Source organism: Gymnoscopelus microlampas (genome assembly GCF_963454915.1).
Source record: "Gymnoscopelus microlampas genome assembly, chromosome: 19".
Classification (NCBI taxonomy): domain Eukaryota; kingdom Metazoa; phylum Chordata; class Actinopteri; order Myctophiformes; family Myctophidae; genus Gymnoscopelus; species Gymnoscopelus microlampas.
Window position 1 is genome coordinate 40,300,027 of NC_139956.1, and position 12,147 is coordinate 40,312,173.

Genomic DNA, 12,147 nt, shown 5'->3' on the forward strand with positions numbered 1-12,147 from the left:
TCCCTCAGGGTTCTGTTGAACTTCCTCTCTGACATTACATCTTGGATGAACACTAATTTTCTCACTCTGAATGAAAGCAAGACCGAAGTCATCATTTTCAACAATAACCCTAGCTCACCCATCACCTCACTCGGTCCCCTCAGTGATAACATCCGTTCTTCTGTTAAAAGCCTTGGTGTCACCTTTGACAATAACCTTAAATTCGTTAAGCATATTAGCTCTGTGCTCAAGGCTAGTTTCTTTCAGCTTAGGCTTCTAGCCAGGGCAAAGGCCTAGCTGCCCCGTTCCGACCTCGAGAGAGTCATCCACGCTTTCATTTCTACTAGACTAGATTACTGTAACGCTCTCTACGCAGGCATTGATCGGTCAGCTATCAGGCGCCTTCAGCTTGTTCAGAACGCCGCCGCTCGCCTCCTCACCAACACTAATAGGCGGGACCATATCACCCCAGTCCTCGCTTCCCTCCACTGGCTCCCTGTCCGCTTTAGAATTGATTTTAAGATTTTAGTGTTTGTTTTTAAAGCCCAAAATGACCTGTCCCTCCATATTTAGCTGAATTGATCGATCCACATGTCCCAACAAGAGCCCTGAGATCGGCCAATCAATCTCTCCTGATTTTGCCCGACACACATTTCAGGACCAGAGGAGATCGTGCGTTTGCCTTGGCCGGTCCCAACCTCTTACATGTTCGCTCTGCTCGGTCTCTGACGACTTTCAAATCCCTATTAAAGACTTATTTCTACTCTATTGCTTTTAATTCAATTTAATGTAAGTCTACCCCAGAGATGCTCGTAGGCCTGCGTCCTGCGTCTCTGACGCACCATATTGCGAAAGGACGCATTCATGACACCGCAGTTGCGTCCATGGGACGCACTAGAGTTTTCACCAACAACACAGAAAAATATAAAAATAATTCGCGGTAAAATTAGTAGTGCACGATAAGTATCAGCCCGATAATTATTGGTCTGATATCAGGATGTATGACATCATCCCGATAAAACCGATAACATTAATAATAGCTCCGATAATATTTGTCAGCTGTGATCTGCATGGAGCCATGGACTCTCGGTTAGACACCGTGTGTGGAGAAGTATAACTCTCCGGTTAGACACCGTTGTACTAGAGAAGTATAACTCGGTTAGACGTTGTGTGGAGACTCTCGCACAGCAGCAGCACAGCCCCTCCCCTCCCCACACACAGAGAGAGAGAGAGACGGCATGAGGAGCTGGTTGAGACCTGGTCTTAAACGTGTTAAAACGTCTTGGATAGACCACTGTCTGGAATAATAACTGATCATCATACATACAGGTCTACTACTAACCTTTGTTGCTATTGTCATCTTAAGACCAGCCAAAGTAAAATCCCCGATTTTAGAGTGTTCTCCAACTTGCTTGGACATCAGAGTGATGTGGTGGATTAATGTTGCCAATCAGCTGTGTAACATTAGCAGGTTAACGATGGCTCGTTGAGCCTATGCATTTGACCCTGATTTGACCACAAAGGCAATCAAAAGCACTAATTAATGGCAGCTGTAAGTAACCGGTTGTCTATCGTCTGTGTCTTGTGTATGTTTAATAGCCAACTGAATGTTTTCTGTAGCCTAGAGATATCATATCAATTAATTCCCTGAAGAGGGTAGACCCTCTCCCTCATGCTAAACTTAAAGTGACTTATAAGGTTCCACTTCTCCTCAAAAAGACAACTTTATTTTCCTTTCTCAATGACAAGCTTAATATTATTATTGCATGTTGGCTATGTGCAATAACTGCAAGCCAATGTTCATAGGCATTGTCAGTATTTGTCTTCATTATTTCTTGAATTCCTATTTCTTTAGTTGCCAATAATTCCACTGTAAGCCAGTGTTTTCAGTCTTTTATTGCTACACAATAAATAGTAAAAATAAATTCTACATTCATAAATAATACAAAATAAAATAATAATAACGATTAAAAGGTTATATGATTAAATGTATTCTATTGGTCAAAGGTATGTTAAATCCACCTGTTGTCCACTACTAGTATTTCTTACCATAAGGTGTGCTAATACTACAGATTCATAAAAAATATATATTTATGATTTTTTAATATATGTATATATATCGGTATCGGTCTTGAAAAGCAGGACGGGTCCGCACTGACTGTGATGCACTGTCAGGCTACTTTATAGAGTGTGGTGAAGTACATATATGTGGGAAATTGCCCATGTAAAGGAATATAAATAACAGGCGTTTCTCTTCCTCACGGTCAGATCATCTGGTTAAAGTCTAAATGTGGACGTTTAGTATGTTTTGGTAAATTAACGTGGGCTTTAATATAAATCCTTTGCATTGTGTTGAATCGCATCGTATCGCATTGTGCAGAATTGAATCTCCATCAAATCGTAATCAAATTGCGTCAAATCGGGAACATGGGTGAATTGTACCGCACCATTTCTGGAACCATGAACTTTATTTAAAAATGTTGAATTATGAACTATGAACTGAACTAGTTCATTTTAAAATGTGTGAACTGAACTTTGAACTATGTGTGTGTGTGTGTGTGTGTGTGTGTGTGTGTGTGTGTGTGTGTGTGTGTGTGAGTGAGTGTGAGTGTGTGAGTGTGTGTGTGAGTGTGAGTGTGAGTGTGAGTGTGAGTGTGAGTGTGAGTGTGAGTGTGTGTGTGTGTGTGTGTGTGTGTGTGTGTGTGTGTGTGTGAGAGGGAGAGTGAGAAGGTGTCACCAGCGTACAACCAGTCTAATACTGTTCAATACCTGGGAGCTGACCAGTTATTATTCAAATTATTTTAGATATTCTACAAACATCAAAAATAGCAGATGTACAAGCTCGTAGAGCCTGTGAGCTTGTAAATCTGCTATTGAGAACCAGTGCTCTACCCCAGTGGTTCCCCAGTGGTCTGCGACCCCCCAGGGGACCACCCAAAATAATCATATTTGAACTGGAGACCACCCAAAATAATCATATTTGAACTGGGGACCACCCAAAATAATCATATTTGAACTGGAGACCACCCAAAATAATCATATTTGAACTGGAGACCACCCAAAATAATCATATTTGAACTGGAGACCACCCAAAATAATCATATTTGAACTGGAGACCCCCCAAAATAATCATATTTGAACTGGAGACCACCCAAAATAATCATATTTGAACTGGAGACCCCCCAAAATAATCATATTTGAACTGGAGACCCCCCAAAATAATCATATTTGAACTGGAGACCCCCCAAAATAATCATATTTGAACTGGAGACCCCCCCCCAAAATAATCATATTTGAACTGGAGACCCCCCCCCAAAATAATCATATTTGAACTGGAGACCCCCCAAAATAATCATATTTGAACTGGAGACCCCCCAAAATAATCATATTTGAACTGGGGACCCCCCAAAATAATCATATTTGAACTGGGGACCCCCCAAAATAATCATATTTGAACTGGGGACCCCCCAAAATAATCATATTTGAACTGGAGACCACCCAAAATAATCATATTTGAACTGGAGACCCCCCAAAATAATCATATTTGAACTGGGGACCCCCCAAAATAATCATATTTGAACTGGAGACCACCCAAAATAATCATATTTGAACTGGGGACCCCCCAAAATAATCATATTTGAACTGGAGACCCCCCAAAATAATCATATTTGAACTGGGGACCACCCAAAATAATCATATTTGAACTGGGGACCCCCCAAAATAATCATATTTGAACTGGAGACCCCCCAAAATAATCATATTTGAACTGGGGACCACCCAAAATAATCATATTTGAACTGGAGACCACCCAAAATAATCATATTTGAACTGGAGACCCCCCAAAATAATCATATTTGAACTGGAGACCACCCAAAATAATCATATTTGAACTGGAGACCCCCCAAAATAATCATATTTGAACTGGAGACCCCCCAAAATAATCATATTTGAACTGGAGACCACCCAAAATAATCATATTTGAACTGGAGACCACCCAAAATAATCATATTTGAACTGGAGACCACCCAAAATAATCATATTTGAACTGGGGACCCCCCAAAATAATCATATTTGAACTGGAGACCCCCCAAAATAATCATATTTGAACTGGGGACCACCCAAAATAATCATATTTGAACTGGAGACCCCCCAAAATAATCATATTTGAACTGGGGACCCCCCAAAATAATCATAATTGAACTGGGGACCCCCCAAAATAATCATATTTGAACTGGGGACCCCCCAAAATAATCATATTTGAACTGGGGACCCCCACCCTGACCAGCACTTGGAATTGTAGGCATTACATTTAGTTTGACACTCTGCCCTTGTTAGCTGTCTCCTCTCATTTGTGTGTGTGTCCTCGCTGACCGGGTTCTAACATCTGCCCGTTGGGCTTCAGTGCCGTTGCCACGCGTGTCACTGGCGTGTGCGTGTCCTCACTGACCTTAACTTCTTCAAACAAAGCTGGTCTGTTGGGCTTCAGTTCTGCTTGTTTGTTTCACTATGCATCAGCGCAGTCCCTGTGTGCAACTGTCTGTCTCCCCACGGAGAGCACGCCTCCCCCCCCCCCCCTTGGGTTGTCTAACCCTAACTGGGTGTGTGTGACTGAACCACACAGAAGTATGCCTGCGGGCATGGCGGAATGTGCGCTGTGCCCTTTAATGCATGGTAGGTTTACTACTGTATCTTTCCATTGTGGCAGTGATCTTAAGTTGAGCGCTATTAAATGGTATAGGCCAGGGGTCTTCAACAGGGGGTCCGGGACCCCTAGGGGGTCCTCAAAGTTACTACAGGGGGTCCGCCAAATCTTTGTGTGATAGGATTTTTTATTTTACCTTAACCACCTGAACCCCTGGCATCCATTTTCTGAGGAGAACTTTTGCCAAAAATAGCCGATCTACTTAGATCGGCTATTTTTGGCAAAGAGGCATAGGTGTAGAGGGATAAAAGAGCAGACCACGTAAACAAAAAATGCTGAATCTGAAACACAATTTTATACAATATAGAGGGTCCCTGCTTCATCTCTCTCTCAGCTAGGGGGTCCTTGGCCTGAAAACCAGAAATAATCATATTTGAACTGGAGACCCCCCAAAATAATCATATTTGAACTGGAGACCCCCCAAAATAATCATATTTGAACTGGGGACGCCCCAAAAATAATCATATTTGAACTGGGGACGCCCCAAAATAATCATATTTGAACTGGGGACGCCCCAAAATAATCATATTTGAACTGGGGACGCCCCAAAATAATCATATTTGAACTGGAGACCCCCCAAAATAATCATATTTGAACTGGAGACCCCCCAAAATAATCATATTTGAACTGGGGACGCCCCAAAATAATCATATTTGAACTTGGAATTGTAGGCGTTGAGGTATTATATTTAGTTTTACTCGGTTCAACAGATACATATTGTGAAAATAGCTGATCTACAAGCTCACAGCGCCTCACGTTGCGAGGCCTTGTGAGCTTGCAAGATCGGCTATTTTTAAGATGTTTGACTCTTTCTTATATTACCCCCCCCCCCCCCCCCCACAGGTTGAGAACCACTGTTCTAGTGGACCAGGGTCAGATTAAGTCTAAATTGTTAAAGTGGCAATAACCAAAAACAATACATCATTTGGTCCCCATTTGGGGACAAAATATTTTTAGGGGTAGAATCGTGAAAATGTGTGCAAAATCTTTGAATATATATATATATATATATATTTTAAAGCAAACATTTTTTACTCAAATCTTTGCTTCTGAGAGGGCCAAGCAAGATTTCTGTCTGAAAAGGGAAGCTCCTTGAATTCAGAAAAACATATTTAGTGATGCTGTAAAGCAGAATACTCCTCAGACAGAACTATGCATGTTTGTTGACTGGCTTTCTTTTTTAAACTGTGCACTGCTTTATAGCAACATGATTGTGTTTCCATGTTTGGAAGCCATTCCCTCACTGTTCTTTATTATTACTGTATTTTGAAACAAGATCAAGTAAAGCTGTAATTATGGCCCAGTAAGAGTACAATATTTTCCTCTGAGATGGAGTAGAAGTAAAAGTATAGACAATTGGAAATACTCCACTAAAGTAAAAAATCACACCTGTGTGAAGGTAGCGGCGCCTTTGATACATTTTGTCATCAATAAGTGTTTATAATGTGTTTATAGCCACGTGTCACGTGAAGCTTGACCAATCACTTTGTTGACGTGTCTGACCAATCAGAACGTTGACGCAAAAGCCAGGTATAGAGGGCTACCGCTAGCGCCGCTAAAAATACCTCAAATGAGTAAATGTACTTAGTTACTTTTCACCACTGATAAGAACACAAACACACAGGTTGGGACAAGTCAAGTCATTTGTGGTGATAGGAGAGGAATGTACAGCGTTTGGCAGAGAGTAACTATGAACTCAGATCTCAAAGTGTGGTTCGAGGACCCCCAGGGGTCCTTGGGGGGGTTCCAGGGGGTCCCCAGCAAAATTATTGAATACATCAAAATCATTTTAACCTATTCAGCCATTTATACGTTGGCTATTCAAAAATAGAAGATCTACAAGCTCACAGGCTCTACAAGCTTATACTGTACATCTGCTATTTTTGATATTTGAAAAACAATCTGAAACGTTTTTTTCTTTTCTTTTTTTTTACATACATCTTCTCTTCTGGGGGTCCCTGGCAAAAAAAACATTTTCAGATGGGGGTCCACGGCCAACTTCATATCAATTTGGGGGTCCTTGACTTGAACATTTTTGAGAACCACTGGGGGAGAGAAGCCTCTGGGAAACAACAGTCCCCGGTTGGCTTCTCGGCCCGGTCTATGTGTCTCTGAGCAACACATTTAACCCCTAACTGCCTCCATAACGCCCACTGCTCCTGATACTTAGGATGGTTAAAGGCAGTGTGCTGTGGATGCATGTGCATGCACGTGCGCGCATGCACATAGCCACTCAGCTCAGTGCTAGTTGAAATATTGTATTCAACAGTGATTTTTAATGTATCTTATTACTTAGTTGTATTGATAATTTGTTGTTTTTATTTTTGTTTTAATTAATTATTTTATTTTCCTTTTAGTTTTATATAAAAGCCTTTTTCATAGACTCACCCACAAGTACTTAAAATAATCAGACAACTTGTCCTGAATGATTAAAAAAAAATAATAATAATACTTTACAGTGCTCTCAAAACAGTGGTTTTAAAACAATCATAATAAGAACTTCCAACAACGGTCACGGATAACCTCGTGAGTGTCTGGAACAGCTCTCGTTCTTGGGTCCTCTGCTAAGCGATGGGATCTATTCCAAGTTATTACATAATCTGTAGGTTCCCAGTCCTACAGGTGGCCCATGTAACGTTTAACCAGTAACTTTGTACGGATTGTGGTGATGATTAAAATCCTCTGGCTGAATCCCTTTTCACACTCTGCAGTGCAGAGACTTATTGTCTCTCATTGTGAGAGGAATTTAAACACATTTAATTCCATGGCTTTTCTCGAGTAGCCTAATGTTATGCAAAGCAGCCAGGTAGAGGGCTATGTGTTGAGGCGCTGTCAACGCATGTTGACGGCTCTCACAGCCCATCCCTGGTTAAAGAGATATTTCTCTTTCAAACATGTTTGGGTTCATTTTATCGTCTACTCAGGCTTTTGTGTTTCACCCCAGATAGTTTTTAAGTTGCTTGATTCAGTATTTATATATTTGACATTAATTTTATCAGACACGCCCCCTTCCTATACAAACTCATTGTAACTTCAAACTCCATTTGAACCAGGATGGATTCATTGAAAACACCCGTCCTTGGTTCTGGTGACTCATATTGTCCGTCTAATGTGTGAGTAGAGTGTGTTTTTTCAATTACTTTTTTCTTTTTTTAGAAATATTGTTTTGGAAAAAAATAATAATAATTCAATAACACAAATTAATTAAATTAATGAAAAAAGTAATTGAAAAGCCATGGCCACCTCATGTATTAGAAGGATAATATCAGTCACCAGAACCCAGGAACATTAGAAGAACACAAACACACAGGTTGGGACAAGAGAAGTCATTTGTGGCATTAGGAGTGGAATGTACGGCGGTTGGCAGAGTTATGAACTCAGATTACAACTCAACAACCTGAGGTTGTTGTCACAGCTTGCCTATCAGATCCAGAAGGCTAACACTATGAATAAATAGACTATAGTCAGTGTTAGAGGCTGTGTGCACAATGATACAGTAGAGAGAAGTCTGTTAACCCATTCAATCCGGGAACGCATCTGTGTCATTTTAGATTTCTTTGGCTATTCAAAAATAGCCGATCTACTGTGAGTTTGTAGATCTGCTATTTTTGAAATATATATTCAAAGATTTGTAAAAATCTTTGAATATATATTTATAAGCGAACATTTGCAACTGTCAAATGTCTCAACAAATGTCTTCATTTTCCTGAAAAACTATATCAGTGGTTCTCAAACTTTTTCATGTCAAGGACCCCCAAAATTATGTATTTGGCCGCCGATCCCCATCAAAATATGCTGTTCCAGGGGACCCCCCCCAGATTGTATTTTGTCTGTGTGTGTGTGTGTGTGTGTGTGTGTGTGCCGAGTGTGTGCGGCTTGTCAGCGTGTGTGTGTGATTGTAATTATACGTATTCAAAGATTTGCACAAAATGTTCAAGATTGTTTAAAAAATGTTTTGAATAGCCAAAGTATAAAATAATGGTTTAAGTGGTTACACAGATACGTGCCCGGTTTGAACTTTGAATGGGTTAATGAATGAATTGAAGATACAAATGAAACGTAACGTACACAAGGCATGGATCGGGGGCAGCGGAGGTCTAAAGGTTAGAGGAGCACGTTTGTGATTTAAAGGTTCCGGTTCGATTCTCCGGACCGGCAGGAAAAATCTGAGTGGGGAAGTGAAAGGCCACCACTCACCCCGCCCCCAATACAAGGGAACCCATCGACAAAGAAAGGGGAGTCACGGGGCTCTGAATCTGTCTTGAGAGATTACCCCTCGCCCCCAACACAGCTGAAGAACTTTGAGCAAGCCACTGAACCCCCAACTGCTCCAGTGGAGCTGCTTAGTGGCCAACAAGACTGTGGTTGTACTGGTCAGCTCCCAGTACAACAGTATCACACTGTGGTTGTACTGGTCAGCTCCCAGTACAACAGTATCACACTGTGGTTGTACTGGTCAGCTCCCAGTACAACAGTATCACACTGTGGTTGTACTGGTCAGTTCCCAGTACAACAGTATCACACTGTGGTTGTACTGGTCAGTTCCCAGGTTTTAATGGTTGTGAGAATGTGAAGCAGGGTGTTACTGGGGGGGGGGGGATAATAAATTCAATTCAATTAAGTTTATTGTCTGTACGATCAAACAAGATGAGCTAAATATGTATTATTATTACACTTATTATTATTATTATTATTATTATTATTATTATTATTATTATTATTATTATTATTATTAAACAAACATAAATACATTAAAGGAGCTACACCATGAATTTAAAAAATAATAATAATATTTGATATCATATTGTTTATGTCCCTCAAACGTTTTTCAAAAGGTTTGAGCCTAAATCAAGCCTCAGATATACTCATTCCAACTAACTTCTCTCTGGCTTATAAAGCACTTTCACCTGCAATACCACATTGTCCTGTTTGGCACGGGGCGCTATTGAGCCAGTTTGTATGCATGTCATGTCCTAGTTCTGTGTGGAAAAAGTAAAAAAAAAAAATAAGAAAAAAATTTAAAAAAATTAAAAATGAAAAAAAAAAAAATTTTTTTTTTTGGATTTTTTTTTTTTGGTTAGAACTGAAAAACGGGAGGAATTGTTCCCAGACGTGACGTAGGGTGGGGGAACAAATCTGACGGACTGTTTTCAGACCAATTTACATGAAAACCACAGATAGCCTATGAAAGCCTGCATGCTCGAAGTCGGGTATTTGTTGGAACAGAAGAGAGGTGGGGGAGACCAAAAACACACAAAAATGAAGAAAAAGTTAAAATTCATGGTGTAGACCCTTTAATAATTATTAATAATAAAATATGTTATGGGGCATCATATAATATATTACAAGCCTAGTGGCATTGTAGTTAGAATGTCTGCCCAGAGATTGGGAGTGCAGGGTTTAATACCGGACCTCCCTGTCTGCACTCAGCATCAAGGGTTGAATTGTGGGTAAGTCCCTGCGACATACTAGTGTCGAGTCCAGGGGGTGTACTTGTACATCATGGCTGGGGCTGTACTTTACTTTAAGCTGCCTCATGCTACAGAAACAACAGTTAGGCTCCTGACCTGTGGGCTGCATGGCTCGACAAGACTACCCCCTTACTTATATAGATACAATATATAAAACATTGTAAATAAAATACATTATTATGAAACTTGACTTACGGAGATAGAGTGGGACAATAATGTTGAGGAGAACAAGAAGCAATCCCAAACCGACCGCAACACACCTGTACCGTCTTGTGACTAGAGAGACACACACACACACACACACACACACACACACACACACACACACACACACACACACACACACACACACACACACACACACACACACACACACACACAGGAGGGAGTGTGATCAGCTGTTGTTTGTGATTTAGAGTTTTAGTGTTTATGATTACAAAAAAGCATAGATGTGACATGCCATTTAGAATTCCCAATTATGTCGTTTTTATAATGCCAAGCTGAAAATTGTAAAGGTGTTACGTAAAACAGCAACAAGTCATATTAATATGATAGTTAGGCCTACGGTAGTGCAATGGTAAAGTAACTGTTCACCACCACGCAGTCTAGTGTTTCCACAATGGTGTTTGTCTATACTCTATAGGAACACAATTGGCCATGTTCGGAAAGGGAAGCCAGAGACTATAGGTCAGTTTTCCAAAAATCTTAACCCTGAAGGCAAATCATGTTAATTTATGGCACACATGTTTTCTAGGGGTATTAAGGTGTGCTGAATCCAAATCTGCTGTGTGCCAAGCTCAAAAATGGCCACTAAGCCCTCAAAATGGACCATTTAAAGATGGCGGCCACCACTATGCTGAAACATAATAAAACGCTATATGTTTGATTAAACAAGGTAGAACATAGACTGAAATGTCCTTTTTTATGTTCACATATATAGGGAATACAATGCAATATTCTGATTTAAGATAGATTGTGAAGGAACCACTTTTATATAATTTATATTGTGAAAATTGGCCTCTTTGGTAATGAATAATGTTGTTTTTTTGGGGGGGTTGGTAATGAATAATTGCTTTAAGATGTATAATTGCCTTAATTTGTGTTTCTGACTTGTATTTGCTCAGTGTTCTGGCAGGTTTCTTGCTTCAATGCACTCCATGCGTACTTTCCTGCAGCCGCAGCGTTGGCTTTGTGCAACTGCATGACGTGATCTCCCTGCATGCTTTTGGCATAGGTGCAGGGAAAGCAGCCGTGGCACCAACTGACCATTCAGGTGCATCCATCCCATTTCGGTCACTGGAGGAAGACCAGGATGTGGCAAGTGAGCTTGGTTCCAGACAAGAGCTTGATAGTGGGAACTCATGATGTGAAACTGCTGCATCTGAGATTGGTGGCAGAGTCTCTTGTGCACGACCTATACAAAACAACTTGACTCTTGCTTCATTGCATGTATCAACTTCAGGCACACCGTATATCTTACAGATGAATTTCTCTGTTGACCTCGCTATGTCTACTGTGAGAGGGCCTTTTCCAAGCCCAATGAGACCTGTGTGATGTTGCTGGAACACCTGCCAGGCTGTTTTCTTACTGTGGCCACTGAACTACGACATGCTGTCACAGCCAGTGACAGCATGGAAGGCAAGTAGTGTGTCAACTTGATCAGCAGAAAGCAACATGCAAAGTTCATGTACTGGAAGATACTTCGGCGCCTTTGATGGCCCAGCTTTCATGTAGAGACGCTTACATTGCATTCTGACATAGTGTGCCAGAAGTAGAAGAAGCACATCTGTATCACGTGCTGACACAACTAGTGTTTCCATTTGAGCATGGATGCAATGCAAAATCAGTTGTGTGTCAGCTTCCTCATGGTCAGCACTTAGAGAAGAGACTTCAAGATCTGGATCCGATGACAAATCAGGGACAAAGCAGCAGATGAGCTCTTCAGCAGGCTGGACGAGAATCGCAGGCAAAGATGGACTGAGACTGTGGAGTCAA